Genomic DNA, 21,293 nt, shown 5'->3' on the forward strand with positions numbered 1-21,293 from the left:
TCTTGCACATAGATTACCTTCATCTTTACAGGTGTGACAAATGCATGCACTCATACCTACACACTCTCTTTAGACAGAGACATGGATTTATTTTTTTATTTATATATGAACTATATTTCATTATTGACAGCAAAAATATTTTCCTGACTTATAGCCTTCCAATTGCAGGCTATAAATCAACTATTTTAAAAGCAATTGAAGATGATTCATTTAATGCTGTCATAATATAGTATTTTCTTTTATGAAAATTTATATCATTTCCCCTGGAATAAAACTCAGTTAGATAAAATTCTATAGAACGATGCAAGAGAACTGATACCTTCTGTGGTAAACACTGGCTGGTGCTTGACAACAGGCAGGACCCTGTCCTGCTGAAGTACTCTGATCTTATTTAATGCATTTACTCTGACTTAGGATTTTCCATGGTGTTGCCATTATACAAATATATATAGCTGAACCAGATGGCATTTATATTAAGACATAATGCTTGCAGATCAACATTAAACTGGAGCTATATAAAGAAGTTCCTTGGAACACTAACAAGATTAAAATAATGAATTGTGCTTTAAAAAATACGAAGATTAGATAGCAGTTCTGGTGTTAGAAAGGGGAAAAAACCCCAAACTACTTTGGCTTGATTTTTGTTCAAGTACTCAATATTTGGAAAGATAAAACATTAATTGAAATAATATGGGAAGTACAGTACATAAAATGCACTGCACTGCAAACAAGAGTTATGTAAGATACTAGAACATATTATTATTTGTTATTAAGGTGACATATTTGTCGTAATTACAGTGAAAAATAAACAAAGTAAGAGTGTTTCAAATGCAACATATCCTCTGGCTATTCAGCGTTACACCAAGAGCAGTTGAAGTTCACAGGACAAAAAAGCCTTCTGTGTTGGAGCAAAGAGCTGCTTTATATCTGAAGCAAATGCAATAAATCACCAAAATAATCATATAGGACTCAACTGGTGGTGAAACATTCAATACCAATCAAGCAGGAGAATGCAGTTAACAAATGAACTTTTCATCCATCTATCAGTGGATTAAATCCACTCACTTTAAAATGTGAACATTTTGAGAAACTTTGATATTTCATAATTGCATATTTTATCACAATGGGGAGGATGTGCGCATAAGAAATATAATTCCTGTCACACACATAGAAGTGCTTTCAAAGCACCTATCACAAAATGTAAAGAGTTACAATAGAAAGGATTAAAGTACACAGTTTTGTAAAAAAGAAACTTAAAAATTTTTACAACCAGACAGGTTAAATAAAAGTTTTCTCTTATGCTCACTGATGTAATTGACTGTATCCAATAATTGAAAACTTGACCTCACCCAATGCACACTGATGGGACCTTCATAAATAGAAGAGAGAAAAGAGAGAAAAAGAGACTAAGGCCAAACCCAGTCCAACTGCTTTCATCTGGTGTTGTCCATGCCCACACCACTTTTTGCACTCTTGAGCCTCCTCCTGTGACTTCAAGGAACTGGAAAGCTGTAAACTAGGGCAGCCCTCACATGGCAAAGAGAAACACATCAGCACTTTTTATCCTTCCTTGTCTGTTACTGATGGTGACTCAATTATTCATTTTGCTTCTTTCCTTTAGGACTTATAAATTGTGAATTTAATTTCTGCGCTTCCACACCTCACCCCTTATGTTGATGGATACCATTTGAAGAACTGGCTAGGTATCTTTTCTGAATATCTCTAAAACAAATAATTTTTTTTTTCTACAGTTAAAACTTGCATGCAAATACCTACTACCTTGCCTTGTGAAAATTGAGATTAATGCTCCCTTATTATTTACATTTCACTGAAAGTTAAATATAGATACATAAATACATACATAAATAAACCTTTAGATCAGTGTGTCAACTACCAGGATGAAATCCACACAGAAATACAACCCCAAATTGAAGCTCTTGATTCTTTTCTTCGAGGACACCTTGCCTTGTGTTTACATTTCTGTTACTGCCTTCTTCCTCCTTCTCATAAATCCTTTCTCTTTACTGTTTACTTATTCTTGTTTATACACCAACAGAAAGAAATTACTTCCTGAACTTTGAAAAGCAGGCCACAGCCATGTTTTTACTTTCCATTTATTTTCCCACATATGTTCCCAGATAAAGTATGTTTCTCCCACAGACACAGGAAACATTGTTTGCTTCTCTGAGAAATGTGTGTCACATGGAAAACAAAGATACATCAAATGAGATGAAAACAGATATATCCATTCCCTCATTTTCTCTCAATGAACCTTTAAAGAATTATCTCAATACAACAAACAACTTCTGTAGAAACTCAGCAAGACCAGAATGCAATTTTTATTTCACCTCTAACAGCTCTGAAACTGATGTTCAAGTCCAAGTGTGTTCATCAGAATTGCTTTGCTCTTCTGTTTTTTACCCATAACTACTGACTCACGCCACAATTAAAGAGGACAACTTAATTTTCTGGGGTTCTTTTCTCGCTATTTTTAATTATTAAAAAAACCCAAACCCCAAACCCTGGAAATCATGGCATCTTGATTTTTTCAGCATACTTACAAAAGGTGGTTTTAGTTAATAATTGTGCATGAAACAGATGATGATTCCAGCTTTTTCTCCTGCAGGGGAATAATTTGTGAACTAATCCTGATTTTTACAAAATATCTTTTATGCCTCTGTTCTGAATGCTTTACACAAAAAAATATTAGCCCATGGCTTGTTTGCAAACTGCTGACTGAAAATGTTTGTTATTCATGGCATAAGACTTATCAGAGAGTTAGCATTTTATTGTTTTATAGTCCTCAGGGTTTTTAAATTTTAAATGAACAATAGACTCAGAAGTATATGGGAACTGGTTTCTATGGGTAGGAGAAGAAGAGTAGATAACCCAGATAAAAATGAAGCAAGGATAAAATTAAATGTATGATACTAGACTATAGGATCATAGTATATTTGACTTTAAGAATGAAGGTAAATGAACACAGAAAGACATTTTAAATGTAATATTTTTTTTAAATACAACAACATTGTTAATCCACAATCCAGTGTGACAGAATATACAGTCAATGCTACTTCCAGTACACATTTTCAAGATAATGTGTGTGCACTGAAATATTAAATTCTCTGGTTTGGGGATCAGAAACTTTCATTATAGAACTAGTGTTTATTTAATTATTCACAAGCAGTGATTAAAAAAAGTAATTTATAACACTGAGATGAACATACATTATATAATTATGAAAACAGAGCTACCCCATAAAATTTTGTAATACTTTTCAATTTTCAATAATTTTCTAAAATTTTCCAATAGTTTTCAATTAAGAAACCAATCCACTTTCAATGGTACCTCATATAACATTACAGAACTATTCACACAAAATTTACTCTCTGGACACATTACTGAAACAGATGTAGATTTTTAACTTGAGTAGCATCATATTAGGCAACTGAAAGCATAATTGATTTTTCAAATTAAGAAAATAAAACCAAAAATAAATCAAATAAATCTGATTATTTATATTAGACCTTAATCATAGCATAGAATATATTTTCACAGAAAATTGAGTAATTACTAAGGGAGTGATACTCAAAGACCTGACATTCACCCACTACCACCTTTGGAAGCAACCTGCCTCTCCACATTCAGCCTCTTGCTGTCTCTCATTGAAAGACCTCAAGAAAAAATGAGCAGGGTCAAAGCTTCATAATTTAGACCTTTCCAGTAAATATATTATTTATATTTTCTTCACACATAAGACAGTGGAGATAATCTTTAGTGACACCTTCAGCTCCTTCCATTTGTGAGGCACCACTGCCTTTTACCTTGATAAAATACTATTGTCTAAGACCGTGATTTTGCAAGTTTTAGAAGAGGAATTTTAGCATAACGTCAGTTCTGGGTGCTCTGAAGGTCTGTGTCTTGGAGCAGCAGGTGTTGGGAAATAGGTTTCCTAGCATTAAAGCTACAGATGAGCACTGGATGAGTGTAAACTCTATACTGAGTGCTTGTCTGAAACCATGTCAAAGATTGTCAGCTTTTTGTAGGATGGTGAATTGCTAATGAATCTTGACAAATATAAGTCATTGTTTTGTATACAGTGCAGCAAATGATTCCTTACATTCCTATTACTGAAAGAAATACAGTATTTATCTCTTCCAGATAAAACAAGAACATTGTGGTAAAGTGCACAGCGCCCTTGCTGGAACTCAGTCAATGTCAAATACTTAATCTAGACTTGAACTTCATGACTGTGCAGTCACCTGTAGGAGATGCTCAGAGACTTAACAGGATTACAGGTCTAAATCTTATGTATTGGTGGTTTTTGAACCTTCAAGGTGTTATCGAAACATAAATATTCATCTCTGGGTGAACTCTCTGCCACAGCAGCCTTCCTCAGCACACAAAGATTTGATCCGAGTCCGTGATTCTTGCTGAGATATGCATTGCATCATTGTCTATTTTCAGCTTGTTACATTAATCAAAACCTATCCCGTTTATTAAACTGCTTCCTGCAGCTCAGGCATTTGAAATTCAGAGTGCCAGCAAGCAGCTGCCAGGCACCGTGAAGGAAGGAGGTGGAGCAGATTTGAGTAATGTACAAATTGAATTTCAAGTGACTGAGCAGCCTCTTTATCTCTTAGTGACACAAACCAGTGATTGTGACAGTATTCTTAAAGGAAATGAAACCTGGAGCTGTGGTTCAATCACTGGGTACTTACTACAGCCCTTCCCAGCAGTCCTCCCAGAACTACTGATGAGTGTGACCTTTGCAAAAATGCACAAAGCCTTGATTTCTGCACAGTTAACCTTTACAAGCTGGAACCCTCCTGTGGAACCTAACCACAACAGAGGAATGCTTTGGAATGAAAACACACAGACATATATTTTATGAAAGGGCAAATTTCCAAAAAAGAAGGAGAAAAGAAATAATCATAAAGGGAGAAAGAAAAATTATTTTGGAGGGAGGCAATTAATTGTTTACCAAATAGACAATTACCTATTGTTTGATAGGTACTTGTCACACTTCTCATATTCCACAGGTATGAAGAAGCCCTGCCCCAAGGCTGCTTTTATCAGTAAAATCTTAACGTCATGTGTTTTACCCAAATCACAGTGGATACAGGTGCCATGCTCAGAGAGTCAGTGCATTCCCACCTCTCCATCAATATTCCTCCCTTGCACAGCTGAAAGGCGTGCCATGAGGGACTACAGGCATCCAGGTTTGCATGTGAGAATATTTGTCATAAGAGATTTTAGGAGGCAGGGGGTTACTGTTCTCCCATCCTTACAATTCAAGCCTTGGACTGAGCCATGGGCATTATTTTCTGGAGCACTCAAGAATCCGTGTTGCCTCAGCCATGTGTGTGTTCTTCTAGCATTCCTTTGATGCTAAAAAAAGGTCATTTTCCTTATGAAAACGTTGACCAATGCACAACAAAGTGCTGGTAACCATTTCAGTTGATGCCACAGTAGGTATTAGAGGATGACAGGTAAAGGCTGTTAGAATGCTTTGTAAAGTCCTCTTCTGGAAAAGTTTTGATCATAGTTGATTTCTCTTCTAGTCTTTTTTCTCGTTATCCTTGATGACACTCATAGCTCTTTGGGAAATTTTAATTATGTCTCTAAACCATGTGAAAAGGCAATGTACTATTCTTTTATGTTTTGTTATTTTCCCGAGTATATGTCTTTGTCTTACCCTTTTGCGTAAGACCATTGAAAAATGACATTTTTGAAATCCTTACAATGTAATCAGTTCATTCTGTAATTTGTCTAAATACATTTTAGTGTGGTGTATAGAAATCTTCTCTCTTGCATGTACTGTCCCACTGTCTATACTTGTCAGGCTGGTAGCACAAAATCCCTGCTGCTATATTTTATTGGGTGATTCTATTCAGGCAGAGATATCAACTAAAGCATTTAACATAGAAAAATTATGAAAAATACTAAATATAAAGAGTATTAATTGACAGAAGAGTGTCTCTGAAAGAGCATAAAATAACTAACTCATAAAAATATTTTACTTTTAATAGCAAATTAGAAGATTCATCTTGGGAAGCAATATATTAATTATCACACTTTTTGTTTCCCTGGACAGATTGAAAACTTATCACAGCTTTTTGCAATGCACCTTTTAAAACTACATCTGCAAGATACACGGGTAAGAACAACTTCATTCTAACCTTCAAAGTGAAGCCACATGCTTGGACCACAGCAGGAAAATGACTTTAATTCATTCTAGATGACCTTTTCATTGAAAAGCAAACCTCTGCCCTTAGGCTATTTAGAAAGGTTAGGTGTACCTTTTTCCTTTTACTATTACAAGGCATATATTTATTAGTGCTCTGTGGTGTTTTTTTCCAACCAGGTCCAGTTAGCTTTTAGAAAAATCAAACAAATCCTACCTTCATTCCTACCCTTTTCACTTTTGTAGATCATTAACTACTTCCAGACTCTTGCTTTTGAGATCTGAGTGTATTAAAAAAAAAAAAAAAAAAAAAAAGAAAAAAAAGGGGAGTGCAGTTCAATGGTATAATTGATATAACTCAGCAAACAATAGGCCATTAAATAGCCAGACTTTGAATTCTTTAAAACTAGTTTTGGTTGCTATAAGTAGCCAGTTTAAAAGAACAAAACCATAAATCTCTAGTGAAATGGTGTTAAATTTGCTGCTTTTCATCTCTGCCAATAAGGATTTTAGTATAGATATATGGACTTAGCACCCAGGGGACAACGTTAATTACCAACAGAGGAAATCATGTTCTGTATGCAGATTGGTGAAAAGTCTTCAATAAATACTAAGAAATAGTTAATTCATCATTAGCCAGGACTTGAAACCAGAGGCTGCTGCTTACCAACCATTGATTACAGTTTATGGTAATAACGTCACTGAAAAATATTTGTTACCATATTAATTACCAGGTTTTAAACCATTCATCTTCTTTTGCAGGTTAACCAACCAAATGGGTGTAAGCTATTTGTAACAACCAGTATTAGTATTCAGGTATTTTAAATGTCAAACAAGCTTCATAGTGTATAGTCTGTAGCAATTTGTGTGTTAAGAGCACCAAACATGAAAGGAAAGAGCTTCCATTCCAGACACATCATGATATAGTAAATACAAAGGTATAATTTGGCTTTTAAATGGCATGGTCCCTCAGCTACTGTGTGTACGATATAGCCTTAGCCCTTTCAACAGAAATACTGAGAGCTGGTGGAGCACATAAACATGAGGGGTCCTTATGATGGAGATGGGTCAGGGGTCCACTGTGGCTGTAAAAAGTGGTCACATCATGTCTTCATAGTGGTGAGAGGAGGAACTCACCCTGCATCTGTCTCACCCACGATGCAAAGACAGACTCATTCCACCTGAAAGGCTAAATCTTGTTTCTGTAGGGAGTAGCATGAAACTGCTGTATCAGCCAGTACAAACACAGAGTGTATAAAAATAAATTGTAGTTTACTCTTGTATTATTTTACTGATCAAACCAAGATAATCTACCATGTGTAAATGAATTTGTCCATCCTTTGGTCTTCTGCTGAGGCAGCTGCACTCATCATTTTTCCTTCACTGCAGATTTTCTGGAGCCCAGTAGAACATCAAGTGTAAGAGAGAGAGAGAGCAAAATGCCTGCATGAGTAATTCCTTTGGCTGGGATTTGTAGTCAGTTCCTTTCAGTCTTGGAAAAATCACACAAGGGACTGTACTTACTCTGAAACCAGTTCAGCAACATTTCTCTCAGGACTATTTCTGGAATATGAGAGTGTCCCAGATTACTGCCTATACCCTGTAAAAATGTTCTGATTAGATTAGTTTTAGCTTCATTCTGGGTGTCTGTAGCCGTTGGGACAGTGCCCAGAGTGAGAAGCGATGCTATTATTAGAAACCTTGTTCGAAGGATACAAACCATTGCAAGATGCTATTTCAGGACAAGCTACATTGTGCTGTGACCTATTGCAAACAAAGCTGAAGAACCTGTGGTGGCCCACTGACGTTCTTTATAAACCTGTTTTAGCTCCACTGAACATGCTCAGCAGCACGTACCTAAAAATGCATCAGTGGCAGCACTGTTAGTCTTGAGGTAAAGGACAGATAGCCCCAGCCCTGTGTAAGCCCCTGCCAGCTTCCACTGAACTTAACTAATGCAACTTTGCTACATACAGCACCTCTGGGATTTCAGTAATGAAGTGACCCATCTTTAATAATTCTCCAAATCACGGTAATGCGATAACATTTGTGACCCCGTCACTTAAGATGCTGCTCTTGAGTAGCAAAATAATAAAGCAGGAGCACATGGGGTGGTTAAATCAATAGAGGTGGTAATGACGCAAACGGTAGCAAATTGTGGGGCTCTATTATCCGTGCTGCAAGTACTTACAACCAAAGACAGCAGCTCTGAAGGATTCAATTGCACTCAGCCATTTCCTTTTCTAATGGCTATTTCATAATTGTGGGAAATTTCACATGCATGTTAATTCTTCAAATGTTCTTGGCCAGCTTCCATCCAGTAAACAAGCTTTGCTATTATCTGAGTATTTAAGTCAGCCGAGCTCTCAATAATAATTTAATGACTGGATTTCATACTGCTTTGGGAGTACTTGTTAACTGAATGGCTGCACTGAGAGGTTGAAATAGAATATTCTTGTAGCCATCTTGGATTGTGGGGCTTTTTTCTCATTTTGAGGGTTTATTTTTTGTTTTCCATCATTGATTATAGCGCTGTAAAAAAGAGGAAAAAGAAGGAATGGTTCTTTATACACAGCACCAAATTTTAGCAGACATGTTATGCAAGAAAATGTCACTTAAAAAGATGATTTTCCTGAAACCACATGCCTAGAAAATCATATCTTCATTTAAAGTGCTTGCTCCCGCAATCTGATGAATTCGTCCTATGGCTGTTTGTGAAATAATATTTAAGAATATTAGACTTTTGGTGAGGAGCTTACACCTGAAAGTGGTGTAGTGTTCTAACCCCAAATAATACATGAATGATAAGCATGAAAAATTCTTGTGTAAAACTTAGGCATTTTCCATGTCATAGGTTATGCTGACACTCCTAACATGACTTCACAATGTGCGTATGCTGTGAAATCAATGGCTTTAAATGTACAGTTTCCTTAATGTGGGCACTGCCATTGCACAGGAGAGAACGACTGTATGGATACATCATTTCCCTGCATTGTGTAGGGAATTAACTACACAAGCAGACACAATGTCTTTTGACTGACATCAGCAGAGTCAGCCTCAAAGGCTGATACCTTTGAGTATGTGCAGTAGCACCATGACTTGAGACTTGATGAGGCCTTACTGCTTAGCTCTTAATGGGCTTTGATGAACTCCTTCCTAAAAACCCTTTTATGCTTTCTGTTGACTCCATATGGCATTCTGATGAGCTCACGTTTTTTAAGTACTTCTGTATCAGAAAGCAAGAGCAAAGCTGAAACAAAGTGAGTCGTCTGTTTTACTCTTTGCTTTCACTGCATGAGATAATGTGGAAGTGTTAATTACACAACTTCACTGAGTCCTGACTAGTAACAGTGTGCAAACAAGTGTATGTCAAATTCAGCTGCAGTAAGCTTCTACTAATAAGGTAAAACTAGCAATTAGAGCTGACATTGAAGTCATACTTTTCCTTGAATATTCATTTATGAAGCAGTTGTTTGCAGGCCTGCTTCTATTTTCTTCAAGAAGACTAATAGGAGCTCCCAGTCATTCATTAAAAATGACTTAAATATAATTTGGTGATCCAGCACACTGGATTAATGCTCCTTTGTACTAATCCACTGACCCTTTGCATCAAAGGCAGAGAACTAATGTTGTCTGAGATTTCCCAATCTGTGACCTTGGCATAATAGGAACAAATTGAATTCCCAGAAGAAGAAAAATGACACTGACCATATAAAATCACTAACCGCGCGTCTGAAACACCATTCATTTCATATAAGTTCTACAGTGGAGCTCCTTCAGTTACAAGAAGAATGAATATGATTAGCACACTAAACTTAGGCCTGTCACTTGGACTGGGGCTTTTTACCCCCTTCTTTACAAAGCAGTTTTGACATGCTTCTTTAAACACACAAGCTTTGCATTCCCATGCTGGATGAATGCATGCCAGGAGGAAGCAGACTGCACATTCAAATCTCTTTATGTGCCTGAATCCCCAAATAAAATACAATTGCAAGCTCAAACTCAGCCGTGCTCTCTAATTCCATATCCAATGGATTAATTATTGCCCTAAAACCGTTTAATGATTATTCAAAAAAATCTATCAGATTAACTACAGAAAATGTCAGCTTTTTTTTTTTTAATTGCATTTTTTTAGTGGTCACATGTATCTGGCAAATTCAATGTTATTAAAAAAAATAGGAAAGGAAAATAAAATTATATTCTGTTTGAAAAGATCCTTCCCTTGATCAGCAATCTCCATTTTGTATCTGTTCTATAATATAAGCTTTTCCCAGTGTTGAGCTATGGTGGCTATGTGCCACTGCCCAGCATTGCTGAAACTACTGAGGACTCTGCTGCTCCGGGACATCTTCCCTCGTGATGATATCTGAGTCATACTTCGCCTTCGCATCATTTGACTCATTCCCACATAAACTTCTCTCTTGAATATCTATTGAGGTATCTGTGGAAACCAATAGGGAAACCTCTGTTGATACCTATAAGCACACACTCTCAGAGCCCTGTGGTTCAGCTGCCATTTTCCAGCCTAACTCAGGAAACCTTGTGTTGGCTTACTGCTCTGGAAGGAGAAGATAAGAGGACTAAATTTGCATGTTGGCACCAGTGATCAGAAAAGATGGGACTGACAAGCATAAATCTGCAAACCTAATGTAGAGACCAGGACATTGCTCTACTCTGAGTGGTTAAAGAGTGGAAAAGTTAAACTTTTGATAATTCAAACTGCGCCTACAGAGAACGATATATTGTAACTCTGATATTTTAACACCCAGCTCCACACTCATAAAAATTTGACAATGCATTTTTTAACTGGTAATGCCAGCAAATATATTTGTAAATAAAAAGGGGCAAAGTTAATGAATTGAAGACGAGATTTGCAGACAGAGGTAATAGACTTCATAAGGCAAATACAGATGGAAATCCAGTAAATTATTAGTTTTGAAGTACTTTATTTGGCTTTGACATTAGCCAAAGCTTTGAAAAAATTATTGCATTCTTCAAGTACTGTTCAAAGTGCATATCATGTGATTACAACTTTAAAAAGAGAGTTGGTGAAAGTAGCTTAATGTGTTCTTATATTATTTGCAAATTTATGAATATTTACAGGCACTTCAAACACCAAAATTTTCTCCTCTTTAGCAGCACAAAATCCACAACAGATCTCTACTGCAAAACAGTTAAATACAAATAGTTTAAAAAAAAAAAAGTCAGGAGGAAAACTTTCGTCTTCAGTGAAAAAGAATTCCCTAAGAAAGTGTTTCTGTTAATTATTTCTTGCAGCAGGTATTGGCTGCCAAGGTAATGCATTACTACATGATTTGGAAAAAACTACAGTTCTAATTATATGAGCAAATAAGTGTTCATTTCAATTTATTAATATAGCTGCAGGCCTTGTTGCAATTTATCTCTCATTTCTGAGACCAGTGCATCGCAGGCTGGAAATCATTGTGGTGAAGTAACTGGCTTTAATAAAGGACACAGGCGGTGAATTATTCATGCAGAGGGGGGCAAGCCTTGATGCTTTCCACTCATTCCTTTAATTAACTGTGAGATGCTGATGGGCCCTATAGTATGCCTAAGCTTTCTAAGTTTATCTGCCTTTAAAAGTGAGTTCTCTTGTAGCTGCAAAAACGTTGAGTTTATGAACAGCTTAATCCAGCAAATCCTGACAAAGTAATTGCTCTACAGCTCTTTATATTTTTGCTTTGCTTTTGTGTCAGTACCATCACAATGACACGAGCCTTCAATTTCAGCCTCTAAATAAGCTCAGCTGTTCCCTGCAAAAGTTATACAGCTTATAAATTCTACAAAAGATTGCCTTATAGCTCTGCTACTCAAAGCTCTTTCTCTCCTGAAAATGATGGATAGGAAATTCACTGATGAGGAATGTGCTGCTCCCAAGGCATGTCCTCAGATCCCCCAGGAGCACAGGGTAACTTTGCAGTATTTGAGCTTTTTTATGGCAAGGATTGCATCAGGGTAGTGTGCTACCAATGGCAATGGTGAGGAGAAAATTCCTACCCTCACTGAGGCCCAGCTGATGAGTCCAAGCAAAGTTTTTCAAACTCCTGGGAACTTTTGATTGTAGTTTTGATTGTGCTTCATTCTACACAGTGTTTCTGTGAGACAGTGTACATACGCATTTGTTGGATCTGCCTTCAAACCAGGAAGAATTTGAAAGAGTATAGTTCAGACAAACTTTACTGAGATGTAAAACCATAAAATTAGAGAATCATGGAATACCAGGTGGGAGAGGCACCTCAAAGACCATATGCTTCAACCTTACTTTACAGAACCATGCTCTAGACAAGAAACATGTCCAGCTGAATCTTTAAAAGTATCCAGCACTGAGGAATTTACCATTTCCCTGAGGAGATAATTCTGATGCTGACTGTTGTCATAGTGAAAAAATACAACTAAGAATACGTTCAAAGTAATTAATATTTTCTTTTCAGTTTATTGGACTATACTTTATTATTATCAGTTTGCAACTGCTTAAAGTAAATTATCTACAGAAGACATTTTTAGGATTGTGTTTGGTGTAACATCAAACAAACATTGCAAATTCATACCAAATGTAAGCACTCTGACTTTTTGTATGGGGATATTTATGCTATTTATGTGGGCTTACCAATGTGCTTTAAAGATATCCTGTGGGAGATCAATGATTATAGTTTCTTAATGAAAAAACAATTGTAAAAAAAAGAAAGCATTAACAAAATGTTTCCTCCTTGTAACATATACAGAGTACGGCAGGAGAAATGCACTTCAGAGACACTTTCTGATGAGAAATTATCCAAGGGTTTTGCTGCAGTCACATTAGAAACGTCATTAGATAATTGATTGTCCCTTATCTGACACATCTACATTGCTATTAGCTGTTACCGAGCAAGTAAAATATGTAGTGCACATGAACATATATTGAGCAATTTTTGTATTGCAGTATGAGTCTTCCTTTGACTTCCTCCATTTCTGAGCTGAAGAAAGAATCTGAGGGACAATTTAACCTACCATTTCTTTGTAGAAATTGAATCACTCTTTCTATAAATCAAGTACCATGTTAAAAACTCAGTGAAGTATACAACGATGTATGTGAATTAGCATCGCAACTTTTGTCAATAAAAATCAAAGTGGCTTTATGAAGGTATTGATGTTTTCAGCTCTTGCAAAGGTTGAATATGTTTAAGCATTTACCCCTGGAGGGACTGTTGATCCAAATGAATCTATTCACTTTGAAACCATGGTCATGGTGGCAAACAAGCTTACATATACCAAACTAAATGTGGAACTTACACTAACCATAGTAACTGTCAAATTCATAGCAATGCAAGTGCTATTTTTAATGCAACAAGTAGGGTTGAAAATAAACACCTGATTGCTGTATTTTAGTTCCAATTTCCAGTTATTTATGTAATTTCAGGTAAGGATAGTGGCAGTAGAACGCAATTATAATAACATTTTCACATATTCCTTCTGAAGAGGGATGATTGTGATAACAGATCTGTTATTTTCTCATTTTCCTAAGTAAGTAAAGCTTGGTTTAAAACAGAAATTGGTTTTGGTTGTGTTTTTTTGTTGTTGTTGTTTTTTTTGGGGTGTTGGGTTTTTTTGGTGTGCAGTTGGGTTTTTTTTTAAAATGCAAATGTTACTCAACATGTGCCAGATCTACTCCTGACAGCATCTGTGTAAACCTAGTGAAATTCCAGCAAAGCTTTCCCTGAGCAACAACACTGGTTTCAACAGAATTACTTGACATTGATGTTGATGTGCCAGGTCTTGCTAGCCCTATGTGTCGGACATTGTTAGCATGAAAGCCATGCATTATGTAGGTGCTGTTTATTTCTACAGAAACAACAACTGTGTGAAAAATAATGACTTATTTCTTATTTTCAATAATATAATGAAAATGGCCAGTACGCAGGATTGGCTGCAGGACAGAGAACCTCATGTGTACAGTCATGAGACGAGCAGGAAATACTGAAAAATTAACCCAAATACAGGATTCAAATGCATGCCGTGCGACTTAACCTGACAATTTAAAACCTTTTTCTCTCTCTACACTGCTCTGAAGAACTCGACTGTACCCATGGGGTTAAAAGGTAACATATTGCCTGTATTTCAGCATACAAAAGGGTAAACCTCCTTTGAAACCCTTTGCCTTTTTCTCCAAGTAAATAAAAACTTATAAATATCTCTTCAAACCCATCATGTTTAATAAATGTCATCTTGCCTGAGGGTGCTTGCAAGAGACAAACGTCTATTAGAGGAACCTCGCAAAACTATAAAACACAATCTCTGTGTAGCTGGAAGTAACAGATCTTTTAAAGCCAGTATGGAAAAAAAAAAAAAAAAAAGAATTGTAAATTAAAATGTCCTCCACAATGGTTTTTTGTAGGTCTCTCCTTCTCTAAAGAATAGTGCGGCATTCAAGTGTGGGAATGTTTCTCTTAAACATGTGTAAATCACACATTTCGCCTCGCAGGCTGCGGCAGAGCCGTAGCAGCGGTGGGGGCGGGGAGCGCCAAACACTGGTCAAGCAGTGTGTTAATGAAACATTTACACAAGCGGTTTATGTGGTAGTAATGAAAAAGGCCTCTTTCATCCCATCCTTTCATTACTTAGCACAATCTTTAAGAGGATTAGTTTAAAAAAAAAAAAAAAAAAGCGGGGCGGGGGGGGAGAATGTGCTTATCAGTTGATTCTCAGGGTCGGTGGTGCTGAGTTCTTAATAGATTGCCCCTGGATTTGGGATTACTGCAGCGCAAGCTCTTTCAGGCGTCTCTACAGAACAGAAAGCAGTTTGTTTTTGCAGCATTCTCACCCTCGGATGAAGAGAGCTATTGACTTTGTGATGAAATGACACGGGACTCTAAGTTGCTGCGGACTGATCCCTTCTGTTGCTCCATCTTTCCCTTAAAGAATAAACTACACATTCATAATGATTTCTTTACGGTGGATGATGCAGATTGCATTGAGACGTGCACTAATTCCTCAGCTAATATGATTAAAAGCTGCTGACACTGTGAGTTTAGGCACAGCGAGCAGCAGGCTCTCACGAAATCCCTGAGCCGGGATTCACCTCTACAGGCAATTTACCCTGGAGCGAACTGGCTACAGCGCCTTGCGCAAACGTGGACATTTTAACTCTGTTCGGATCAGGAATAATTTTGTACTGGAGCAGATTATGCTGGGTGATGTGCCTGCACACGTCTCCTTCTCCCTGAATCCCTGCTTTGTGCGCAGCCCTGCTGTGCCATGTGGCTCGGAGCCCTCATCCCCAGCTCTCAGCACCGCCCTGGCCTCCTCCTGCATGACAGCTCTGTTAGCATCATTTGGGGGCTCACAAACGCCTCACCTGTGCCAGCCTGCCCTGCAAACAGACCTGCGAGGACGTTTTCAGTTCAAACAAGAGAAAAGGCGTCCTTGGCCCATGTATCCTGTTTAGTCACCCGGCAGGGCTGGAACGCCCGGAGCTCCGTGAGGGCTGCCGGCCGTGCCCGGGGCAGGGCAGCGCCCGGCCGGGCTTAGCCGCACCGTGAGCGGGCCGGGGCCCCGAGCATGGCCCCGAGAGCGGGCCGGGGCCCCGAGCACGGCCCCGAGAGCGGGCCGGGGCCCCGAGCACGGCCCCGAGAGCGGGCCGGGGCCCCGAGCACGGCCCCGAGAGCGGGCCGGGGCCCCGAGCACGGCCCCGAGAGCGGGCCGGGGCCCCGAGCACGGCCCCGAGAGCGGGCCGGGGCCCCGAGCACGGCCCCGAGAGCGGGCCGGGGCCCCGAGCACGGCCCCGAGAGCGGGACAGGGCTCCGTCGAGCACGGCCCCGAGAGCGGGCCGGGGCCCCGAGCACAGCCCCGCACCCTCTGACCGGGGCTAATGCCCGCCTAGGCCTGTGCCTGATTAGCTGGCAGCTGATAAATGCACACAAGCGTTTGATGGTCTTGATTAGATCGTGTTGTCTGCTGATGCCGTCTCCTCGGCATTATCACCTGGTGACAAACCTCCGCTTTCCCACTGGCGCAAGGAAATAAACTAATGAGAGCGAAATGGGCAAAACCAGCTTGCTGACTCTTTGTGAAATCAATTTCTATTCTTACTATAATTGTGAACTGTCATGAAGAGATTTTATTTTCCATCATGGAAACAGTGACAGAAGAAGATAATCAGATATTCATCTTCAGTTGTCTGATATCTCTCACTTGGTACCTTTAAATATTCCCATATTTAAGAAAACAATGTCAAGAGAAGTAAAGGTTTATATTTCCATTTTTGATTAGAAATGGATTGAAGTCTAAAACAAATGAGAATTTTTAAACATGATTTCCTACTGTCAGTTAGGAAGTCAAACATTTTATTTTCTCTCTAACTCTTAATGATATTGTATGGGAACAATTTTCAACAACAATGAAACAAATTGCAATTAATGATCTAGTTAAAAACTTGATTAAATGAGTGTCTCATTGAGCTTAAAGAATCACAATGGACTCCCTGCATCTGTAACCAACAAATGAGATAGATCTGCTCCATAATTCATTAATCGTCTGCCATTGTTGGTAGTTTTGGAATTGGTTTGGACATATCAGCTAAAGCAGACCTCAAGTATTCTAGTGTTAAAGAATACTCTCTTGCCTTTAAATCCTCAGTTATTTTAGAGATTCTAGGCTTTTGGTTATTGACAGAGAGGTAAAAAAGTTAGTCGATTTTGTGAGGAAAATGGAGACAGTAAAAATAATAAATGCTTTTTACACATTAAGAAGAATTTCCAGCTGACATTTTTTTCTGTTCTGTTTCTGATTCTGACATGAAGATCTCTCCTTATTTGGCTTTACAATCTGAATGGAATTTCTAACTAACAGAGTACATCTGACAATTGATAAATGTTTGAGGTGACTATTTTGCAGCATTGAGGGTTTTCTTTTTATTCTGCTCAAGTCTAAACTTAGGAAAATATTACAGTACCATATTTAAATATTCCACAGTCAGAATGTACAATCTTAACTCTGTGCCATGAACATTTTAATTTATACTAGTCCTTAATTACAGAATTAGTCTTCAGAATTATTGAGCAGTTTTTCCTTCAGTTTGTGTACAACATATGTTAAATTCTCCCCCACCCCCCAGTATTTTACAGTCCATTTATTTTAATATGATAACAGTTCTGTGTGTTTTACTGAATTAAAATCTGGACTACAAGGTCTATCATCCAATGGTATTTCAAGAAATCTATAAGGTTTCTAAGACATACACCACAGCTATTGCTGCAGACACTCCACAGAGGTGGATCAGGGCATAACCACAAAGCAAAAGCATTTGGAAAATTACACAAACCATTCATGCAGGTACGCTTCTGTATATGTGTATGATTCACACAAAGGTGTGCACATGTGCACACATACATTCCAGTGACATTTTTAGAACATAGCAAAACAAAAACCTGAGTTTTACTGGAAATCACACTGTCAAGGGTGCTTGAGTCAAAATGAATAATTGTAGACTTTATTCCATTTAATCTAATTTAAATAACATTTTTAATTATATTAAAAGTTCTAGTAAACACTTATTTTAAAAATAGAAATAAAGGTTATAGAAGTATAGATTGCCACCAGATGAGCAATCTAATGTCATGGTGTTGAGGAAGTGAGCAGCCTCATCCTCTCTACACCTCATTCTTCCTGTTGCTCTCCATGTGCATGAGTAAATTCAGCTGACTAAATCTGTTGAAAACTGACGTAGTGGGGGTAAGAGAGTATACAATTGACTAAATTAACTTGTTGGAAGGTCCTGGAGTGAGTATGTGAGGGTGCTTGGATTACACAGCCAGATGCAGAAAAGTGAAGGGAAGTGAAGGAAGAGTGCAAGGATGAGACCTACTCATTGCAATGGTAGTGAAATGTTGGAAAAACTCAGCTGCCTTAAAGAGAGAACAGTGTTGAAAAGAATGGGTATCTTAAATGCATGTGTTGTCAAAAAGCTTTTTTTTTATATGAAGCCTTTCTGTTAAAGATAATCTGCAAGTTTGATTAGGTTTTACTCATTCATACACTTAATTTGGCATTTCCAACACAAAACTTCCAAGTATGATTTTGTTTAGTAGTAGTTACAACATGGCATCCCAGAACAACATGCACCTCTCTTTATTACAGTAGTCTTGCAAAAATGTACACTTCTGACTTGCTTTATATGCTGCCAGGGTTTGAAGTTGTGCTGTCTCAATCGTGGTGGGTTTCACACCTAATTGAATGAAGCCTTGAGCATCCTGCTCTGATCACAGGGCTGACCCTGCTGTGAACATCACACTGGGCCAGGACCTCCTGAGATCCCTCACAATTATCCTATAATCCTAAATTGTCTCACATAGTTTAAACCAAAACAAGTGTGCAAGACCCTTTTCAGGTCTGGGACAAGAAAGCTCAGAAACCATGGCATAATATCCAAAAAAAAGGAAGTGGTAAATGAGCACATACTCAATCACCATAAGTATGTATTAAAGGACAATAATAACATTGGAAATGTTGTTAGAAACACAAAAAAATTCAGAAATGGTCAAAGCAAACACAATCTGAAAAGATTAAACCTGTGCCACGTCAGAAAGTAATAAATATGATTGCTAGGAACTTCTGATTTTATGTCATAAACTGGTCCCATTTCTGCACACAAGTCCAGAAAGGATCATTGAGAAATTCTTGACACGCCACAGAAAAAAGAAGACTGTTCCTTCAAATGCAGACCATATAAAAGGCAGAAATAGCAGAGAGTTTATTTTATATTGCTAGATCTATGCCCAAAGAAAGACACAAATGTAAATACTCTAAGAAGCTACAGTTTTCAGTTTAAAGTTTAATTGTTCAGTTTAGAAAGAAACTGAAGAAATTCTAGGCAAAATATTTGGAAAAGATATGCCAACCAATCACTGTCACAAGAAGAGCTTAAATTAATAGAGAAACTTAGATTTTGACTCAATTTTCTAAAGAACTCAAAGTCTATGGCAAAGTAAACTTAAACCTTTCTGTGCTCCTCTTGTGTGCTTGCAAAAATCTTTCCCCCATGTTTCACCGGGGATTCATATAATCAATCTCCTGATTCCTCCCACTCTTTCACAGATCAGGAGCAGATTATAGAGCAGTTCCATTTAGCTCAGGAAAAAGAAATGGCAAAATAAATATCCCAGTGTCATCACAGCACAAAAAAAAGAGCACATTAACCTGGGAGGGGACTGCTGACAGCTAGACTGGATTCAGCTGACTGGGTCTTCTGGCCAAGATACAGACATAAACTTCAATATCTGCTACAGATGCTTTTTAAGGGAGCAAGTCCAATACACATCCTATTTCTAATCCTGTCTCATCCATCTACCCTAAACTCGAGCAGCAGGAAGGATAACATGGTCAATCCCTTTGCTGTGTGATAGAGCTGCACAGCATTCCTCTTCCTGGTATTCCCTCCATGCAAAGGTGCAAGCAAGGCCAGACAAGTATCTGCCTTAAACACAAATGTACGTCACTGCACATAAAAATTATGTTCTAGAGCCCTTATTCAAACACAGCTTCAGAAAATAAAAGGTTGTAATGTTCTCTTGCGATTGCAATGAATATTTTATTTTTATCTATTTTTTAAAAATTCATAGTTTATTATTGTGTTTTTCCAACTAATTCCCAGCCTTGGGTCCTGCTCACCCTTAAAATGAGAGATGCCTCACTTTTGTACTAAGAGTTGGCACAGAAAAGCAGCTGAATAAAAAACTTCTGTTATACCATTTGTTGGTATATTATTTGTTCTGATTACTTTGGATGCATAAGTCAAAAAGTTAGTTCACCATGACATTAAAAAACTGTGACTAGGTTAACAAAAGTAAAGATGCAGTGACCCCGTTGAATGTGAAGAATTTTTTCCCCATGCTTTCTTTTTATCATTGTTCTTTTTTTCTATCTTTCGCGAAGTAATTTCTGCTCACAATTCTCTGCTCACTTAATTTTCCATTCTTAGAACTATTCTAGAATAAAGCTTTTGTTCTGCAGACACTCCCATCCTGAAGTAGCTTCTCTGTTTCCTTTCATTCCTAGAGCACAATTCTTCACCAGCAATAGAGGACGATAACTCTGTTATGTTTAGTAATAGCAGGGAATAAATGTACGTTGATTTGTACTGACACGAGGAAGATTGCTAAACTCTTTGTAGCTTAATTCCCTTGTTGTTGAAATGATTTTATGGGATCACACTGAGAACATAGTGGTTAACATTTGCAAGATGCTTTGAGATTCTTGGATGGTCTTCTATAGATATATCTTAATGCATATGTGATATACATACATTGGTGTATATATGTGCATGTTTATATGTATCTATATTGTGCATGAATGCATGGATATAGATACATGTACATAAATATCACAGTGAAATTGTCATTTAATTGATGACACTTTCCTTTGTCTCAAAAGCTGTTTGCAATGTACTTTCCTTTCATAGTGTGAATAAACATTTTTCCTCCCTGAAAATCACCCTTAATTCCTTTTCATCTCTCTTCAACCCCTGCATACCCTCAGGAGCCACAGTAGAATGTTTTGCTAGGTCATTGTTTTAGCTTATGAATTAGGAGATAAATTCCCTCTGGTGTCCCAAGCTGCTCTGCTCTAGAGCTTGTTGAAGCTATGTTTTCCCTGCTTGGCCTTGTTAAGATGGCCTTTTTGAACCAGAACTACAACGGTTTTACAGCCTTTGAGATCTTCCACGTGGCATATCCTTCCTTCATAAGAAGGCCATAGAAAGCCATCACAAGAAAGATGGCACAAAAATCTTTCACAATGGTGCTCTTAATACAGCAGAATCTCAAGCAAAATTTCAACTCATAATGTCTTAAAAAAACAAATGCACTAAGAACACAAAATAAAATAATTTTAAAAATAAAAAAAATTAAATTCTGAAATCTAAACTATTCATGCCTTTAGATGTGACTATCTTGTTGCCAGTCCCAATGTTTTTGGGACAGTAGTTAACATAGAGTAAAAATGAACTAGTAATGACAAGAAAAGATTCCTCTTCTAGAGGAACTAATGTACTTTTAACACCTGGTAGTAACACAGAAGGGCTTACAAGATCCTTATCCTTTTGACAAAAAGGTGC

The sequence above is a fragment of the Ammospiza nelsoni genome, chromosome Z (genome assembly GCF_027579445.1).
Source record: "Ammospiza nelsoni isolate bAmmNel1 chromosome Z, bAmmNel1.pri, whole genome shotgun sequence".
Classification (NCBI taxonomy): Eukaryota; Metazoa; Chordata; class Aves; order Passeriformes; family Passerellidae; genus Ammospiza; species Ammospiza nelsoni.